Genomic DNA, 21,052 nt, shown 5'->3' on the forward strand with positions numbered 1-21,052 from the left:
CAATCCACAGGCATGCAGGTGACCAGGTTAATTGGCCTCATGAATTCAAATTCAAATTGATTATCATTGACATATGTCATGAAATTTGTTGTTTTGTGGCAGCAGAACAGTGCGATATATACAAATTACGATAAGAATATATTGAATAATGAATACTGTAGTGCAAAAGAGAGAAGAATAATGAGGTAGTGTTCATGGGTTCCTGCTCTGTTCAGTAATCTGAGAGGAAGAAGCTGTCCCTAAAATGTTGAGGGTGTGTCTTCAGGCTCCTGTACATCCTCCCTGATGGCAGTAATGAGAAGCAGGCACGTCCTGGGAGGTGAGGGTCCTTACTGATGGATGTCACCTTCTTTAGGCATCACCTTTTTACACTTCAAGCAACATACATCAAAGTTGCTGGTGAACGCAGCAGGCCAAGCAGCATCTATAGGAAGAGGTGCAGTCGACGTTTCAGGCCGAGACCCTTCATCAGGACGAAGGGTCTCGGCCTGAAACATCGACTGCGCCTCTTCCTCTAGATGCTGCTTGGCCTGCTGCGTTCACCAGCAACTTTGATGTATGTTGCTTGAATTTCCAGCATCTGCAGAATTCCTGTTGTTTACCTTTTTACACCTGTTAGTATCTTTTGTGATATAGCAAATCTCTCTAAACTCCTAACGAAACAGAGCTGCTGGTGTCCTTTTTCAAAATTGCATCAATATGTTAGGCCCAGGATAGATCTTCAGTGATGTTGATACTGCTGAGGAGAACTGCTGCGTGCCCCTATGTTTAGATGATTGGTAGAAAATGGAAGAAGTTGACAAAAATGTGGGCAGAATAGAAATTGATTGATGTGGGATGACATAAATAGATGGTTAGCGCTGGGTAAGGGCTTAGTTGGCTCTTTCTGCCCTGTATGAGTCTATGAGCTGAGGAATTGAAAATCAGAATGTTTATTATTGTCATATGTACCAAAGTCTTGTCTTGCCTACTATCATACAGATCAATTCATTACACAATGCATTGAGGTAGTACAAGGTAAAACAAGAGCAGTATGCAGATTGGATGCCCTTGAATGGAAAAGCCTACAAAAAGTAGTGGATACAACCTACCATTGAGCACATCTGCATGGAGCACTGTCGCAGGAAAACTCACCCCCACCCAGTCATGTTCTCTTCTCACTGCTGTCTCTGGAATGAGGTACAGGAGGCTCAGGTCCCACACCATCAAGTTAAGGAACAGATATTACTCTTCAACCAACAGTCCCTTGAATCAGAGGAGATAACTTTACTCAACTTCGCTCAGCCTAACAGTGAACTTCCAAGGACTCTTCTTTTCATGTTCTCGATATTTATTTCTTACTTATTTATTATAATTTTTTTGCACGTTGGTTGTTTGTATGTCTCGGTCATTCTTTCATTGATTGTATCATGTTTCCTTGTATTTACTGTGAATGCCCACAAGAAAATGAATCTCAGGGTTGTATATGGTGAAATATATGTACTTTGATAATAAACTTACTTTGAGTTTTCAGCTTTTGAACTTTGAGAGTGCAATAGCCACAGGATCATCAGTGAGCTTACCAATTATACCTCATAGCAATCACACGTTCATATCCAAATGAAAGAGCATGCTCTGTGCTTTATCTCTAAACAAAACAATATCCAAGGCACAGAAGAGCGACCTTGAACAAGACTCGTAGATAGTGAAAGAGAGGAGTTACTTAGCATTCAGGATGAGATGGTTAATTGGATTCAGCATTGGCTTAGTGGGAGAAGCCTGAGCCAGGGAGGCCTGAGACTAGTGGTATGAGGCAGGGATTGGTGCTGGATCCATTGTTGTTTGTTATCTATAGCAACAATCTGGATGATGATGTGGTAAAAAAGATCAGCAAATTTGCAGATGACCGCAAGATTGATGGTTAGTGAGGAAGGCTATCAAGGCTTGCAGCAGGATCTGGACTAGCTCAAAAAATGGCCTGAAAAATGACAGGTGGAATTTAATGCAGACCACGTGAGGTGTTGCATTTTGGGAGGACAAACCAGTGTAGGATTTACACAGTGTACTAAGGAGTGCAGCAGAACAAAGGGAGCTTGAAATACAGATTCATAATTCCTTGAAAGTGGCGTCACAAGTGGGTAGGGTTGTAAAGAGAGTTTTTCAGCACGTTGGTCTTCATCTCTCAGAGAACTGAGCACAGGAGTTGGGATGTTATGTTGGAGTTGTGTAAGATATTGGTGAGGCCAAATTTGGAGTACTGTGTGCAGTTCTGGTCTCCCACCTCCAGGAAAGATATCAATAAGATTGAAAGGGTTCAGAGAAAGTTCACAAAGATGTTGCTAGGACTCGAGGACCTGAATTATAGAGAAAGCTTGACTTTGTTCCCTGGACCATGGAGAACAAGAGTAGATTTGATAGAGGTATACAAAATTATGAGGAATATAGATAGAGTAAATGCAGGCAGGCCTTTTTCCACTGAGATTGGATGAAATTGGAACTGATAGGTTAAGGTTGACAGGTGAAGTATTTAAGGGGAACCTGAGGAAGAACTTCACTCAAAGGATGGGGTAAATGTGGAACGAGCTGCCAGTGGAAGTGATGCAGTTTCAATTTCAACATTTAAGAGAAGTTTGGATAAGTACATGGATGGGAGGGGTACAGAGGGTTACGTTCCAGGTGCGGAACAAAGGGACTAGGCAGAATAATCGTTCAGCATGGACGAGATAGGTCGTAGGGCCTGTTCCTGTGCTGTAATGCTCTGTGACTCTATGACTAGGAGTCACTGAACAATAATCTGGGGCGAGTTCATGGACAGCTGATGGGAGCCGTAGACTCTGAATGGTGAACAACAGGCAACCCCCTTTCCATTATTCTCCTTGAAGCAATCACACTAAAACAGCATGTCCATTCATTGCCATTTGTGAGAGCTTCCAATTTGCAAATTAGTTGCCACATATCCCCACATTATGACACTCCAAATGTATCGACTTGGTTACAGGTTATTAGGATATTCTGTGGTTATGAAATACCTTACAGAATCATATATTCCCTCTTTGCCCGTCTGTTCCTCTATGATGCAGGGGGAATATTTGCAGTCAACACATCCACGGGATGCTTCTATCTGTGTCAGACAAGATTTGAAGCACTCCTTAATTATCTCTTATTTGCATAATTTATTCATGTTGGGTCTGAGGTTGAACTCTTTCCTTTATTTCCTCTCAGCTCTCTATTTAATTATCCTAAACTGAATATTTCAGCACTCTTTTCCATCTCTGGTGACCTGTGTTTCTTTTAAATTCCAAAAATACTCTTTAAAGAAAGGATAAGTGCATTATAATGTATTATAAACAGAGAAATCACTCTTCAGGAAATATGCAACAGATAATCTTGGTTACATACAAAGGGTAGCACAGCAGGGACTTTTGCTTCATATCTGAACAGGGACAAACTTATAATTAGACAGAGAATTGTAGTAGAAACCTATTTGGAATACACAAACCAAGGGATATCGTTAACTTGGGCTCCAGCTTACCTGCACTCCACCTTTACATTAGCTTTTACCCTTTATTCTGCATTGTTCTGCCTTGCTCTGCCTCAATACATTGTGTAATGGACAATATACAAGTTCTTCGCTGTCTCTTACTACATGTAAACCAACAATTAGTCCAATCCATCACAAGCAAAGCCCTCCTCACCACTGAGCACATCTACAAGGAGCACTGCAGTACCCATCATCAGAGACCCCCACCATCCAAGCCATGCTGTCTTCTCACCGTTGCCATCAGGTAGGAGGTACAGGAGCCTCAGGACTCACACCACCAAGGGACCTAAGGCTCCTGTCCCTCCTGCCCAATGGCAGCACTGAGAAGACAGCATGGCCCGGATGGTGGGGGTCGTTGATGTTGGGTACTGCCTTCTTGTGGCAGTGCTCCTTGTAGGGAACAGTCATTACCCTTCAACCGTCAGACTTCTGAACCGACTTGGGTAATTTTGCTCATCTCAACACAGAACTGATTCCACAACCTACAGACTCATTTTCGAGGACTCTGCAACTCATGTGCTCAGTATAAAAGGGCCAGTAACATCATGAAGAACCCCACCCAGCCTGCTCATGGACTGTTTGTCCAACTCCCATCAGGGAGGAGGCTACATAGCATCCACGCCAGGACCACCAGACTTGAAACAGTTACTTTCCCCAAGCAGTAAAGCTGATCAACACTTCCACCCACTAACCCACCCCTTCACTATTTTATCATTTCCTGTTTATCACCTTATGTTCAGGCACTCCTGTGCCTAGCATCACTTTATGGACATTTATATTTATTGTGTTTTCCTATTATTGTGTTTTCCCGTGCTGCATCAAATCTGGAGTAACAATTATTTGGTTCTCCTTCACACTTGAGTTCTGAAAATGACATTAAACATTATACAATCTTAAACATTGAACAATCTTATTTATTTATTTGCACTATTTGCCTTTTGCACATTTGTTGTTTGTCACCCTTTGTTTATGTTTGTTTTTCATAAATACTATTATATTTCTTGATTTTCCTGTAAATGCCAGCAAGAAAACAAATCTCAGAGTTGTATATTGTGACATATATGTACTTTGATAATAAATTTAGAAACCATAGAAACCATAGAAACTACAGCACAGAAACAGGCCTTTTGGCCCTTCTTGGCTGTGCCGAACCATTTTCTGCCTAGTCCCACTGACCTGCACACGGACCATATCCCTCCATACACCTCCCATCCATGTATCTGTCCAATTTATTCTTAAATGTTAAAAAAGAACCCGTATTTACCACCTCGTCTGGCAGCTCATTCCATACTCCCACCACTCTCTGTGTGAAGAAGCCCCCCGCTAATGTTCCCTTTAAACTTTTCCCCCCTCACCCTTAACCCATGTCCTCTGGTTTTTTTCTCCCCTTGCCTCAGTGGAAAAAGCCTGCTTGCATTCACTCTATCTATACCCATCATAATTTTATATACCTCTATCAAATCTCCCCTCAGTCTTCTACGCTCCAGGGAATAAAGTCCCAACCTATTCAACCTTTCTCTGTAACTGAGTTTCTCAAGTCCCGGCAACATCCTTGTAAACCTTCTCTGCACTCTTTCAACATCATTTATATCCTTCCTGTAATTTGGTGACCAAAACTGAACACAATACTCCAGATTCGGCCTCACCAATGCCTTATACAACCTCATCATAACATTCCAGCCCCTATACTCAATACTTTGATTAATAAAGGCCAATGTACCAAAAGCTCTCTTTACGACCCTATCTACCTGTGACACCACTTTTAGGGAATTTTGTATCTGTATTCCCAGATCCCTCTGTTCCACTGCACTCCTCAGTGCCTTACCATTAACTCTGTATGTTCTACCTTGGTTTGTCCTTCCAACGTGCAATACCTCACACTTGTCTGTATTAAACTCCATCTGCCATTTTTTAGCCCATTTTTCCAGCTGGTCCAAGTCCCTCTGCAGGCTCTGAAAACCTTCCTCACTGTCTACTACACCTCCAATCTTTGTATCATCAGCAAACTTGCTGATCCAATTTACCACATTATCATCCAGATCATTGATATAGATGACAAATAACAATGGACCCAGCACTGATCCCTGTGGCACACCACTAGTCACAGGCCCACACTCAGAGAAGCAATTCTCTACCACCACTCTCTGGCTTCTTCCATCGAGCCAATGTCTAATCCAATTTACCAGCTCTCCATGTATACCTAGCGACTGAATTTTCCTAACTAACCTCCCATGCGGGACCTTGTCAAAGGCCTTACTGAAGTCCATGTAGACAATATCCACTGCCTTCCCTTCATCCACTTTCCTGGTAACCTCCTCAAAAAACTCCAATAGATTGGTCAAACATGACCTACCACGCACAAAGCCATGTTGACTCTCCCTAATAAGTCCCAGTCTATCCAAATGCTTGTAGATTCTGTCTCTTAGTACTCCCTCCAATAACTTACTTACTACCGACGCTAAACCTACTGGTCTGTAATTTCCCGGATTACTTTTCAATCCTTTTTTAAACAACGGAACAACATGAGCCACTCTCCAATCCTCCGGCACCTCACCTGTAGAAAGCGACATTTTAAATATTTCTGCCAGAGCCCCTGCAATTTCAACACTAGTCTCCTTCAAGGTCCGAGGGAACGCCCTGTCAGGTCCCGGGGATTTATCCACTTTAATTTTCCTCAAGACAGCAAGCACCTCTTCCTTTTCAATCTGTACAGTTTCTATGGTCTCACTACTTGATTCCCTCAATTCCATAGATTTCATGCCAGCTTCCATAGTAAATACAGACGCAAAAAACCTATTTAAGATCTCCCCCATTTCCTTTGTTTCCACACAAAGCCGACCACTCTGATCTTCAAGAGGACCAATTTTATCCCTTACAATCCTTTTGCTTTTAATATACCTGTAAAAGCTCTTTGGATTATCCTTCACTTTGACTGCCAAGGCAACCTCATGTCTTCTTTTAGCCCTCCTGATTTCTTTCTTAAGTATTTTCTTGCACTTCTTATACTCCTCAAGCACCTTATTTACTCCCTGCTTCCTATACACGTCATACAACTCCCTCTTCTACGTTATCAGAGTTGCAATATTCCTTGAGAACCAAGGTTCCTTATTCCTATTCACCTTGCCTTTAATACTGACAGGAACATACAAATTTTGCACTCTCAAAATTTCTGCTTTGAAGGCTTCCCACCTACCGATCACATCCATGCCAGAGAACAACCTGTCCCAATCCACGCTTTTTAGATCCTTTCTCATTTCTTCAAATTTGGCCTTCTTCCAGTTAAGAACCTCAACCCTAGGACCAGATCTATCCTTGTCCATGATCAAGTTGAAACTAATGGCGTTATGATCACTGGAACCAAAGTGCTCCCCTACACAGACTTCTGTCACTTGTCCTAACTCATTTCCTAACAGGAGATCCAATATTGCATCCCCTCTAGTTGGTCCCTCTATATATTGATTTAGAAAACTTTCCTGAACACATTTTACAAACTCTAAACCATCTAGACCCCTAACAGTATGGGAGACCCAATCAATATATGGAAAATTAAAATCCCCTACCACCACAACTTTATGTTTCCTGCAGTTGCCTGCTATCTCTCTGCAGATTTGCACTTCCAATTCTCTTTGATTATTGGGTGGTCTATAATACAATCCCACTAATGTGGCCATACCTTTCCTGTTTCTCAGCTCCACCCACAAGGACTCAGTAGACAAGCCCTCTAATCTGTCCTGCCTGAGCACTGCTGTAATATTTTCCCTAACAAGCAATGCTACTCCCCCACCTTTCATTCCTCTGCCTCGATCACATCTGAAACATCGCAACCCTGGAATATTAAGCTGCCAGTCCTGCCCCTCCTGTAGCCAAGTTTCACTAATTGCTACAACGTCATAATTCCACGTGTCAATCCACGCCCTCAACTCATCCGCCTTCCCCGCAATACTCCTAGCATTGAAATATATACACCTCAGAAGATTTTTACCACCACTCACAACCTTTCTATTAGTGGATTTGCTTGAACTTTTAACATCATTTATTTTCACCCCAGCCACACTGTCAGCTCTGGTACTGTGGTTCCCATCCCCCTTTGAATTTGACTACTAATACCAATATCAATACTTTCAGCTGAAACATTTTTGATGTTTCCAAACACTTTGCCAAAATGTCGACTGTTTATTCCTCTCCATATCTACTGCCTGACTGACTGAGCTCCTCCAACGTTATGAGTATGCTGCTCTGGATTTCCCAGCATCTGCAGAATCTCTTGTGTTCATAATTAGAGTTATGCTCAGTGTACTGTAAGCAAAGCTGGGGAAGATTAGGTAGGTAAAGATTATGCTTAGGTTCAAAGTATGCATTAAATTTTCGATTAAATGTAGCAAGAGTGTTAATGTTACAATTAGATTACCTTGGGAATGATTATGTTCAGCCTTGGAATGCTGTGTATTGAGATGGGGTATGTGTTATATTTCAGATCAGCAAATTCTAAGGTTTATTGTTAGGATGCTGAGTACTAATAGGCTTATTAGTAATGTTAAAATCAGGATTGGGAGTATGATTAGGATTCAGGTTTGGCTGCTTGTTGAGATGAGTGTTAGAAATGGCGAGCCCCTTTATTTTCATGGACTGAACCTGATTGTAATATTCCTGGAGAATATCCCACTATGTTGGAATTCTATCAAGCTCAAAAATATTTATCTCTTGCAGTGGACCTGCGCTTAATAAAACACAGTGGAAACAATTGATTTGTTTCCTCTAACAAGGTGACAGCAATAAACAATTGTCTGGTTATGAGAAAATTTAAATCTTGACGTATTCCCAGTTGGCAGTCCATTGGTATAAGCAAATCTTCTATTTAACACTTTCAGTTCCATGCTAGTAATGGGAACCCTTAGCCAATTTCATTCCACCTCATTAAATTTGTGCATGAGTCTTGTTTGGTTCTCCCTTCTCTTGTTGGCCAATACCATGGTGAAAGCCAGAGCTAGTGCCAGCCCCAGTGCCAACATCATTGCCAAAACGAGGATCAGCTGACTGACAGTGCCAGGCAATCAACAAAGCTCACCAACACTCCTCATTTCTGAAGAGGTTGAAGGGAGTTGAACTTTGCACATCTATATTCAATTCATTCCACAGGCATGCAGTGGAGAGCATCCTAACGAGCTGCATCACTGCATGGTATGGAAACTGCACTGTGGCAGACAGGAAGGCTCTACAATTGGGAGTCAAAACTGCCCAACATATCACCAGCATCAGTCTACCCGCCATCAAAGAGATATATGCAGAAAGGTGCTGGAAAAGGGCTAGCAATATCATGAAGGATCCCACCCACCCTGCATATGGACTCTTTGTTCCCCTACCATCCGGGAGGAGGCTACGTAGCATCCATGCCAGGAAAACCAGACTCAAAACCAGTTACTTTCCCCAAACAGTAAGACTGATCAATACTTCCATCCGGTAACCACCCCACCCATACCCCCAACCACCACCACTTTATCATTTCTTATCAGTTACCTTATGTACAGACTCTCCTGTGCCTACATCACTTTATGGACATACAATCAATCTGTGTATCTATCTTATGTATATCTATTTATTGTCTTTTATTATTGTTCTTTATATCTTACTGTGTTTTTTTTTGTGCTCCATCTGATAGAGTAAAAATTATTTTGTTTTCCTTTACACTTGTGTACTGGAAATGACATGAAGCAATCTTGCATCTTGAATCTTTAATCAATGAGCTGGTGGTTGTGGTTCCCCTCTGCTGGTCAATCTGTAAACAAACAAAATGGCCAGTGATTCAGGTAGGGAATTGAGAGTGACTGAAAACCTGTGAAAGTACGGCAAGTTAGATTAACACACAGTGCACTGGACTAACTTCCACCTATCACCTCCCTACCTTGTTAATTCCAGTTATCACCTACCACCCTCGTTAATTCCAGTAAGCCTTATATTTCCACCTATCACCTCCCATGCTTTTTACTTCCACCAATCAACCTCCCACCCTTGTTACTTCCACCAATCACCTCCCACCCTTGTTACTTCCACCAATCAACCTCCCACCCTTGTTACTTCCACCAATCACCTCCCACCCTTGTTACTTCCACCAATCACCTCCCACCCTTGTTACTTCCACCAATCACCTCCCACCCTTGTTACTTCCACCAATCAACCTCCCACCCTTGTTACTTCCACCTATCACCTGCCTGACAACACACAAAAAATGCTGGAGAAACTCAGCAGGTCAGGAAGCATCTATGAAAATGAATAAACAGTCAACATTTCATGCGAACACCCTTCTTCAGGACAGGAAAGGAAAGGGGAAGATACCAGAATAAGAAGGTAGAGTGAGGGGAAGAATACAAGCTAGAAGGTGATAGGTGAAGTCAGGGGTGGCCATTGAAGTGAGAAACTTGGAACTGACAGGTGGAAAAGGTAAAGAGCCAGAGAAGAAGGAATCTGATAGAAGAGGAGAGTGGACCATGGGAGAAAGAGAAAGATGAGGGGTACAAGGGGAAGGTGATAAGTAGGTGATAAGGAAAGGGAAGGGGGGCACAGTAGGGAAATGAAGAGGGAGGGGTAAAATTAACAGAAGTTGGAGATATTGATGTCCATGACATCAGCTTGGAGGCTACTTAGAAGGAATATGAGTGTGGCTCCTGGTCATGTCACTTCCACCTATCACCTCCCAGCTTCTGAAACCATTCCCACTCTCCTCTCCCCTGTCCACCTATTCTCCACCCCCTCACCTGGATTCACCTACCACCTATCATCTTTCACCCATTTTTACACTGGCTCCCTAACCCCTCATTCTCGACCAAATCTACTGTCCATTTCCCTCCACAGATGCTGCCTGACTCACTGAGTTCCCCTAGCTCTTTGTGCATTGCTTCAGATTCAAAAATCCGTAGTCTCTTGTTTCTCCAGAATGAATTAGAGCTGTCCCTGTAGCCACATGGTCCCAGGAAGTACTTAGACACTCCTCATAGACAGCAGCGAGAACTGGGACCCAGTCTCTGACACTGTGATTGCTTCAGGCGTCAGTGGCCACTTTATCAGATATACCTATACATCAGCTTGTTAATGCAAATATCTAATCAGCCAATCATGTGACAGCAACTCAATGCATAAAAGCATGCAGACGTCATCAGGAGGCTCAGTTGTTGTTGAGACCAAACTCCCGAAAGGGGAAGGTATATGACCTAAGTGATTTTGACCATGGATAGATGGTGCCAGACAGAGTGGTTTGATTATCTCAGAAACTGCTGATCTCCCAGGATTTTCACACATAAATCTCTAGAGTTTACAGAGAATGGTGCAAAAAACAAAAAAAAAAATCCAGTGAGCAGCAGATCTGTGGGTGATAATGCCTTGTTAATGAGAGAGGTGAGAGGAGAATAGCCAGACAGGTTCAAACCAAGCATTACAGTAGTGCTGTGCAGAAGAGCGTCTCTGAACGCACAACACATCAAACCTGAAGTGGATGGAAAGCAGCAGTAAAAGACCACAAGCATACACTCAGTGGCCACTTTATTAGGTAGAGGAGGTATCTAGTAAAGTGGATGGACTCTACTGAGTATATATCAGAAGTGAGTTCCTTCCTGCAGGACAGTGGAAACAAAATGAACTGGATAAACAGCATCAGAAGGGGGGAGACGGTGAGGCCACAAGAAATACGTAGGGAATCTGAATGAAATAGAGAGCACAGCCATGTTCTGATACAGTTCCTTCCAGCTGGCCCAGATGATAGGAAGTTTTCCCTTCTCGAAAGGAAGCTGAACACTGACCTTAAAACATATACTCATATTAATAAATCAAGGAATTCAAATCCACATCCTGGTGAAGAGATGCTTGAGTTTAATGTTACAGCACATCCCCCATCCCATTACCCACCACCTCCCCCACCCCACATTTGCCGCAAGGAAAAAGAAGCTGCATTCACTTTCAGCAGATTAAAAATAGCTGGCATTGTGTTTCGCTGTGTTATTCTCAGGCAGCATAACAAGCCACCAGAGACAGGCACAGGCAGGACCCTCCGTCGTCATATTCCTCATGCTTACTTTGTTAAAACAAGGGGCTGCCCACTTAATGAGGTGGTATTTATATAAAAATTACAACTGAGTAAATGGGCTGAGCAATGGCAAATAGAGCTCAATTCAGATAAATGCTTAAGTGTATTAGATGATAAGGAACAAGGACCTTTTTCTTTGGAGCAAAGGAGGATGAGAGGTGAATTGATAGGGGTGTTTAAGAGGCATAGTTTGAGTGAGCAACCAGTGACTTATCCTCAGGACAACAACGACTAATACGAGGGGGCATAATTTTAAGGTGAATGGAGGGGATCTCAGAAGTAGAATTTTACACAGAGAGTGGTAAGTGTGTGGAATGCACTGCTGGGGTAGTGGTAGGGGCAGGTACATTAGGGACATATAAAAGACTCATGAATGAGGATAAATGGAGGGCTGTGAGAGAAGGATCAAACTGACCTTGGGGTAGGTTAAAGCACAACATTGTGGGCAGAAACGCATATACTGTGCTGTACCGTTCTGTGTTCTGTTTTCTAACTATAAAGTGTTGCATTTGTAAACACGAGGAATTCTGCAGATGCTGGAAATTCAAGCAACACACATCAAAGTTGCTGGTGAACGCAGCAGGCCAGGCAGCATCTCTAGGAAGAGGTACAGTCGACGTTTCAGGCCGAGACCCTTCGTCAGGACTAACTGAAGGAAGAGTTAGTAAGAGATTTGAAAGTGGGAGGGGGAGGGGAGATCCAAAATGATAGGAGAAGACAGGAGGGGGAGGGATGGAGCCAAGAGCTGGACAGGTGATTGGCAAAAGGGGATATGAGAGGATCATGGGACAGGAGGCCCAGGGAGAAGGAAAAGGGGGAGGGGGGGGGAAACCCAGAAGACAGGCAAGGGGTATAGTCAGAGGGACAGAGGGAGAAAAAGGAGAGAGAGAGAAAGAATGTGTAAATAAATAAATAACAGATGGGGTACGAGGGGGAGGTGGGGCATTAGCGGAAGTTAGAGAAGTCAATGTTCATGCCATCAGGTTGGAGGCTACCCAGACAGAATATGAGATGTTGTTCCTCCAACCTGAGTGTGGCTTCATCTTTACAGTAGAGGAGGCTGTGGATAGAAATATCAGAATGGGAATGGGATGTGGAATTAAAATGTGTGGCCACTGGGAGATCCTGCTTTCTCTGGTGGACAAAGCATAGGTGTTCAGCAAAATGATCTCCCAGACTGCGTTAGGTCTCGCCAATATATAGAAAGCCACATCGGGAGCACCGGACGCAGTATATCACTCCAGCCGACTCACAGGTGAAGTGTCGCCTCACCTGGAAGGACTGTCTGGGGCCCTGAATGGTGGTAAGGGAGGAAGTGTAAGGGCATGTGTAGCACTTGTTCTGCTTACAAGGATAAGTGCCAGGAGGGAAATCAGTGAGGAGGGATGGGAGGGGACAAATGGACAAGGGAGTTGCATAGGGAGCGATCCCTGCGGAAAGTAGAGATGGGGGGAGGGAAAGGTGTGCTTAGAACCATAGAACCATAGAAACTACAGAACAGAAACAGGCCCTTTGGCCCTTCTTGGCTGTGCCGAACCATTTTCTGCCTAGTCCCACTGACCTGCACACGGACCATATCCCTCCATACACCTCCCATCCATGTATCTGTCTAATTTATTCTTAAATGTTAAAAAAGAACCCACATTTACCACCTCGTCTGGCAGCTCATTCCATACTCCCACCACTCTCTGTGTGAAGAAGCCCCCGCTAATGTTCCCTTTAAACTTTTCCCCCCTCACCCTTAACCCATATCCTCTGGTTTTTTTCTCCCCTTGCCTCAGTGGAAAAAGCCTGCTTGCATTCACTCTATCTATACCCATCATAATTTTATATACCTCTATCAAATCTCCCCTCATTCTTCTACGCTCCAGGGAATAAAATCCTAACCTATTCAACCTTTCTCTGTAACTGAGTTTCTCAAGTCCCGGCAACATCCTTGTAAACCTTCTCTGCACTCTTTCAACCTTATTTATATCCTTCCTGTAATTTGGTGACCAAAACTGAACACAATACTCCAGATTTGGCCTCACCAATGCCTTATACAACCTCATCATAACATTCCAGCTCTTATACTCAATACTTCGATTAATAAAGGCCAATGTACCAAAAGCTCTCCTTACGACCCTATCTACCTGTGACGCCACTTTTAGGGAATTTTGTATCTGTATTCCCAGATCCCTCTGTTCCACTGCACTCCTCAGTGCCTTACCATTAACCCTGTATGTGGTGTAGTGGGATCCTGTTGGAGATGGCAGAAGTTACTGAGAATAATATGTTGGACCCGGAGGCTGGTGGGTTGGTAAGTGAGGACCAGGAGAACCCTATTCCTAGTGTTGCATTTGGAAAGTTAGATCCAGGACTCCCACGGAGAAAGGGTAGGACCCTGGGAAATGTTGTAGAACAGAGGGATCCTGATGTACAAGAGGAGTCAGAGGTGGAGAGGGTGGTGAAGAAGGCTCTTCATAAGCCAGGACACTGAGTACAGAAGTTGGAAGGTTGTGATGCATTTGTGCAATTCACTGGTGATGTTACACTTGGTCACCCTGCTATAGGAACAATGTTATTAACCTGGAAAGAGTGCAGAAAAGATACACAGGATGTGAAGGACTGAGTTAGAAGGAGAAGTTGTTCAGGCTAGGAATTCATTATGTGGAGCATAGGAGACTGAGTGGTGATAGTTATTTATTGATTGATTGATTGACATACAGCGCAGAGTAGGCACTTCTGGCCCTTTGAGCCATGGCACCCAGAATCCCACAATTTAATCCTAGTGTAATCACGGGACAACTTACAATGACCAATTAACCAGTATGTCCTTGGACTGTGGGCGGAAACCAGAGCACCCGGAGGAAACCCACACAGTCACAGGGAGAACGTACAAACTCCTTGCAGACAGTGGTGGGAATTGAACCCAGGTCACCTGTACTGTAAAGCGTTGTGCTAACCACTATGCTACTATGCTGCCCCATCTTATAGAGGTGTATAAAATCATGAGGGGCTGGATAGGGTGAGTGGACTCAGTATTTTTCCCAGGGTTGGGGAATCAAGAACTAGAGGTTTAAGGTGAGAAGGGAGAGATTTAATAGGATCGTGAGAGGTATCTTTTTGTTACACCGAGGATGGTCAGTATATGGAACAGCTGCCAGAGAAGGTGGTTAAGGCAAGTACAATAACAACACACTTGGGCAGGTACGTGGGTAGGAAAGGTTTAGGGGATATGGGCAACACATTGGCAAAGGGACTGGCTTGGATGGAGCAGGTTGGTCAGCACGGACCAGAGGGGTAAAGGGCCTGTTTTCATGCAGTATAAGTCTATGATTAGCTTGCAGAAGGAAACATGAGCTTAACCCTGGCTGAACGATCCTTTCATCAGTTTTACTGTTGTGTGGCTGAGTTGAGGAGCACATTGGCTGGGATGAAGTTATTAGTGGCTGACGTCTGGAGTTGGTGAGGGCGATCTGGACCTCTAAGCCATCCCAGGGGTACGGGTAGGTTATGCAGTGTAAGGGATTCCCCGCGCGCATCTCTGAGGAAAAGCTGAGCAGATGCCAGAGTACCATTCTCCAAGCCTGGCACGGGCCCAAAACTGATGTCCGCACCTGCTCTGAGCAGGGGAGACGAGAGACAAAACTGGAGGCAGAACTGAAAGGGAAGGGCCATCTGTGGGAACCTTCAGATGAGCTACACCTTTAGTTATAAAGGAACTTCAGTTATAACACCGTTCCTTTCTCCGAGTAGTAAGGCTGATCAACACCTCCACCCACTAATTCACCCACCACTATATCATTTCCTGTCAGTCACATTAAATACAGTCACTCCAGTACCTAGCATCACTTTATGGACATATAATCAATCTATGTACGCAAGCTATCTTATCTATTTATATCTATTGTGTTCTTTATCTAATTGTGTCTTTTTTGTGCTGCATCAGATCCAGAGTAGTTATTATTTTGTTCTCCTTTACACTTGGAAATGACATTGAACAATCTTGAATCTGGAATCTTCTGGTTTCAAGAGTTGTGGAGGGCAACTATTAATTATTGGAGGGGAGGGGTTGATAAAGAGGACGTGGAAAAATCTGTCAGGGAGCCAGGGAGGACAGAAAGGGGTTCTGGGGACAGGCTGTGAGTATTTTAAATCAAAGTTAAGGGGAAAAGTGAGGTTATGAGCAGGTTAAAGTGCATAACAGAAGGAGAAGATGGCGGCATGACGGGTGGCTGTATCGGAGGGGCTGGTCGGAGGCGCGAAGTTTTCGGACGGATGGACTCAGTGTTGGCTGTGGTCAGCCTCTTCCAAGGCATCGGCAAGTTGATGGTGCCTGGAGCTTTATGGCAGGGAGTTTCTCCTTTTGCCGCCTGCTATCGGGGACTCGGGAGTCAATCGACTCGGGGACTTTTGAGAATTTTTTTACCGTGCCCATGGTTTGTTCTTTATCAAATTATGGTATTGCTTTGCACTGCTGTAACTATATGTTATAATTATGTGGTTCTGTCAGTGTTAGTCTTTGGTTTGTTCTGTTTTCTGTGACATCACTCCGGAGAAACATTGTATCATTTCTTAATGCATGTGTGCATTTCTAAATGACAATACAAGAGGACTGAGTGTTCTCATAATCTAATCTAATCTAATAAATAGAAATGTTATAGAGTCATGGAGCACTACAGCACAGAAATGGACCCTTCAGCCCATCTAGTCTATGCCAACCTGTTATTCTTCCTAGTTCCTTCAGCCTGCACCTGGACCATAGACCTCCATAGATTTCCCATCCATGTACTTATCCAAACTTCTCACATGTTCTGCACAGCATTGTGGGCAGAAGGGCCTGTATTGTGTTGTAGGTTTTCTATGTTTCTAGATGTTGCTATCAAATCTGCGTCCACCAGAGCTCATTCCACACTCTGAATGAAGAATTATGGAAAATAAAGATTTGGATTTATGAAGAGCCTTTAAAAATCACCGGAGATCTCAAAGTGATTCACAGTTGATGGACTTTGCTGTGAAGAGCCTGAGCTATGTAACAGAGGAAGTGCAGTGGTCAGTCTGCACATGGTAACAGCAGCCAGGTGACCCAAGCCTCTGAGACTGACTGAACGATAACTACTAATGAGGGACAAAGTGAGCAACACGGTGACGTATTGGCTTGTGCAGTCGTGCTACAGCGTCAGTAATCACCAAATGAGCTTCAATTCCCTCCGCTGTCTTTGCACATTTCCCCCATGACCGCGTGTTTTCCATCCCGGTGTCTCCGTTTCCTCCTACATTCCAGGTAGGGTTAGGGTCAGTGAGTTGTGGACATGCTGTGTTAGTGCACTTGCGAGCTGCCCCCAAGCACAATCGTCGCTGATTTGATTTGACACAAACGACACATTTCACTGTATGTTTCCACGTACTTGTGATCAATAAAGCTGATCTCTGTCTCTGCTTACCAGGTGATCAGGGATGAATCCACTGCCACCTCTCCCCGCACTCCCTCTAGTGGAATGAAGGCTTAGTCTAGAGCATCAGGATTTTAACCTGAGGTTTTACAGAAATGCATGTCTACCACTTTCCAAGCTGGATCACATCCACACCCACTTAAAGAAAGCACCTATCTCCGTATCTTTTTCTCCATGGTGTACATGCAGGGATCTGCTAGAGTCGCTGGGATCATACCAAATCTCTTCAAACTCCAAATGAAGTATAGCCACTAGTGTGCCTTCTTCGTAATGGGGGGAGGGCAGATCTCATTAAAACCTATTGAATATTTAAAGGCCTAGGGAGAGTGGATGTGAAAAGGATATTTCCCATAGTGGAGAAGTCTAGCATCACAGCCTCAGAATAGAGGGGTGTCCCTTTAGAATAGAGATGGGGAGGAATTTATTTAGCCAAAGGGTGGAAAATCTTTGTCATTCATTACAACGGATGGATGCTGAGGTCAAGTCATTGGGTATATTTGAAGCAGACGTTGATTAGTAAGGGTGTCAAAGTTCACTTACGAGCCTAATTGATTTTTTTGAGGATGTGACACATTGATGAAGATAGATCAGTAGATGTAGTGTATATGGATTTCAGCAAGGTATTTGATAAGGTACCCCACTAAGGCTCATGAGAAAGTAAGGAGGCATGGGATCCAAAGGGACATTGCTTTGTGGATCCAGAATTGGCTTGCTCACAGAAGGCGAAGAGTGGTTGTAGACGGGTCATGTTCTGCATGGAGGTCGGTGAGAAGTGGAGTGCTTCAGGGATCTTTTCTGGGAGCCTTTCTCTTCGTTATTTTTATAAATGACCTGGATGAGCAAGTGGAGGGATGGGTTCATAAATTCACTGATGACACAAAGTTTGGGGGTGTTGTGGACAGTGTGTCAGAGGTTACAGCGGGACATAATAGGATGCAAAACTGGACTGAGAAGTGGCAGGTGGATTTCAACCCAGATTAAGTGTGAGGTTAAATATGATGACAGAATATAGTACTAATGGTAAGACTCTTGGCAGGGTGGAGGATCAGAGGGAACTTTGGGTCTGAGTCCATAGGACACTCAACGCTGCTGCGCAGGTTGACTGTGTGGTTAAGAAGGCATATGGTGTATTGGGCTTCATCAGCAGTGGGATTGAGTTTAAGAGCCGAGAGGTAATGTTACAGCTATGTAGGACCCTGGTCAGACCCCACTTGGAGTACTGTGCTCAGTTCTGGTCACCTCACCACAGGAAGGATGTAGAAACTATAGAAAGGGTGCAGAGGAGATTTACAAGGATGTTGCCTGGACTGGAGAGCATGCCTTATGAGGATAGGTTGAGTGAACACGGCCTTTTCTCCTTGGAGAGGTGGAGGATGAGAGGTGACCTGAGGGAGTTGTATAAGATGATGAGAAGCAGGTATCATGTGGATAGTCAGAGGCTTTTTCTCAGAGCTGAAATGGCTAACACGAGAAGGCATAGTTTTAAGGTTCTTGGAAGTAGGTACAGAGGAGATATCAGTGTTAAGTTTTTTACGCAGAGAGTGGTGATTGCATGGAATGGGCTCGCCAGCAATGGTGGGGGAGGCAGATACAATAGGGTCTTTTAAGAGACTTCTGGATAGGTACATGGAGCTTAGAAAAATAGAGGGCTATGGGTATCCCAAGGTAATGAAGTAAGTACATGTTCGGCACAGCATTAAGTGCCGAAGGGCCTGTATTGTGCTGTAGGTTTTCTATGTTTCACAGGGAGGAAGCAGAATGGCATTGAGAGGGATAATAAATCAGCCATGATGGACTGGCAAAGCAGACATGATGGGCCAAATGGCCTAATTCTGCTCTTATGTGTTATGGTCTAATTGCATCAATATGTTAATTATATCAATATGATAGATCTTCAGAGCTGTTGACAGCCTGGAACTTCATCCTGCTCACCTTTTCCACAGGTGACTCCTTGATAAGGATCGGTGTGTGTTCGATAAGGATTGATCTGTGTTCAATAAGGATGGGTGTGTGTTCGATAAGGATTGGTCTGTGTTCAGTAAGGATGGATGTGTGTTCGATAAGGGTCGGTGTCTGTTCAATAAAGATTGGTGTCTGTTCCATAAAGATTGGTGTGTGTTTGATAAGGAATGGTGTGGGTTTGATAAGGGTCGGTGTGTGTTCGATAAGGATTGGTGTGTGTTCAATAAAGGTTAGTGTTTGTTGGATAAGGGTCGCTGTGTGTTCGATAAGGATCGGTGTGTGTTTAATAAAGATTGGTGTTTGTTCGATACGGATCGGTGTGTGTTCAATAAGGATTGGTTTTGTTCGATAAGGATTAGGGTTAGGGAGTGGATAAGGGGTGGTGTGGGTTTGATAAGGATTGGATTGTGTTCGATAAGGAATGGTGTGTGTTCGATAACGATCAGTGTGTGTTCATAAGGATTGGATTGTGTTCGATAAGGAATGGCGTGTGTTCGATAAGGAATGGTGTGGGTTTGATAAGGATCGGTCTCTGTTCGATAAGGATTGGTGTGTGTTCGCTAAGGATTGGATTGTGTTCGATAAGGAATGGTGTGTGTTCGATAAGGAATGGTGTGGGTTTGATAAGGATCGGTGTCTGTTCGATAAGGATCGGTGTGTGTTCAATAAGGATTGCTGTGTGTTCGATGGTGTCAGTACCAGGGTGCTCAAAGCCTGTGCCCCTCAGCTATGTGGAGTACTTCACCATGTATTCAACCTGAGCCTGAGGCTCCGGAGGGTTCCTGTACTGTGGAAGATGTCCTGCCTCATCCCTGTGCCGAAGACGCCGTGCCCCAGCGGCCTCAATGACTACAGACCGGTGGCATTGACCTCCCACATCATGAAGACCCTGGAGAGATTTGTTCTGGAGCTGCTCCAGTCTATGGTCAGGCCACACTTAGATCCCCTCCAGTTCACCTACCAACCCCGACTAGGGGTTGAGGATGCCATCGTCTACCTGCTGAACCATGTCTATACCCACCTGGACAAGCCAGCAAGCACTGTGAGGGTCATGTTTTTTGACTTCTCCAGTGCGTTCAACACCATCCGCCCTGCTCTGCTGGGGGAGAAGCTGACAGCGATGCAGGTGGATGCTCCCCTGGTGTCATGGATTCTTGATTACCTGACTGGCAGACCACAGTACGTGTGCTTGCAACACTGTGTGTCCGACAGAGTGATCAGCAGCACTGGGGCTCCACAGGGGACTGTCTTGTCTCCCTTTCTCTTCACCATTTACACCTCGGACTTCAACTACTGCACAGAGTCTTGTCATCTTCAGAAGTTTTCGGATGATTCTGCCATAGTTGGATGTATCAGCAAGGGAGATGAGACTGAGTACAGGGCTACTGTAGGAAACTTTGTCACATGTTGTGAGCAGAATTATCTGCAGCTTAATGTGAAAAAGACTAAGGAGCTGGTGGTAGACCTGAGGAGAGCTAAGGTACCGGTGACCCCTGTTTCCATCCAGGGGGTCAGTGTGGACATAGTAGAGGATTACAAATACCTGGGGATACGAATTGACAATAAACTGGACTGGTCAAAGAACACTGAGGCTGTCTATAAGAAGGGTCAGAGCTGTCTCTATTTCCTGAGGAGACTGAGGTCCTTTAACATCTGCCGGATGATGCTGAGGATGTTCTACGAGTCTGTGGTGGCCTGTGCTATCATGTTTGCTGTTGTGTGCTGGGGCAGCAGGCTGAGGGTAGCAGACACCAACAGAATCAACAAACTCATTCGTAAGGCCAGTGATGTTGTGGGGATGGAACTGGACTCTCTCACGGTGGTGTCTGAAAAGAGGATGCTGTCTAAGTTGCATGCCATCTTGATCAATGTCTCCCATCCACTACATAATGTACTGGGTGGGCACAGGAGTACATTCAGCCAGAGACTCATTCCTCCGAGATGCAGCACAGGGCGTCATAGGAAGTCATTCCTGCCTGTGGCCATCAAACTTTACAACTCCTCCCCTGGAGGGTCAGACACCCTGAGCCGATAGGCTGGTCCTGGACTTATTTCATAATTTAC

General features: G+C 44.3%; 1 protein-coding gene across 2 annotated transcripts in view; it reads left to right on the plus strand.

The window, feature by feature from the left end:
- Positions 1–21,052, plus strand: part of LOC134341426 (potassium voltage-gated channel subfamily KQT member 5-like) — a 339,156-nt gene that overhangs the window by 182,263 nt on the left and 135,841 nt on the right. The gene's annotated exons all lie outside the window — the stretch shown is intronic.

The sequence above is a fragment of the Mobula hypostoma genome, chromosome 2 (assembly GCF_963921235.1).
Source record: "Mobula hypostoma chromosome 2, sMobHyp1.1, whole genome shotgun sequence".
In the NCBI taxonomy this organism is placed as follows: Eukaryota; Metazoa; Chordata; class Chondrichthyes; order Myliobatiformes; family Myliobatidae; genus Mobula; species Mobula hypostoma.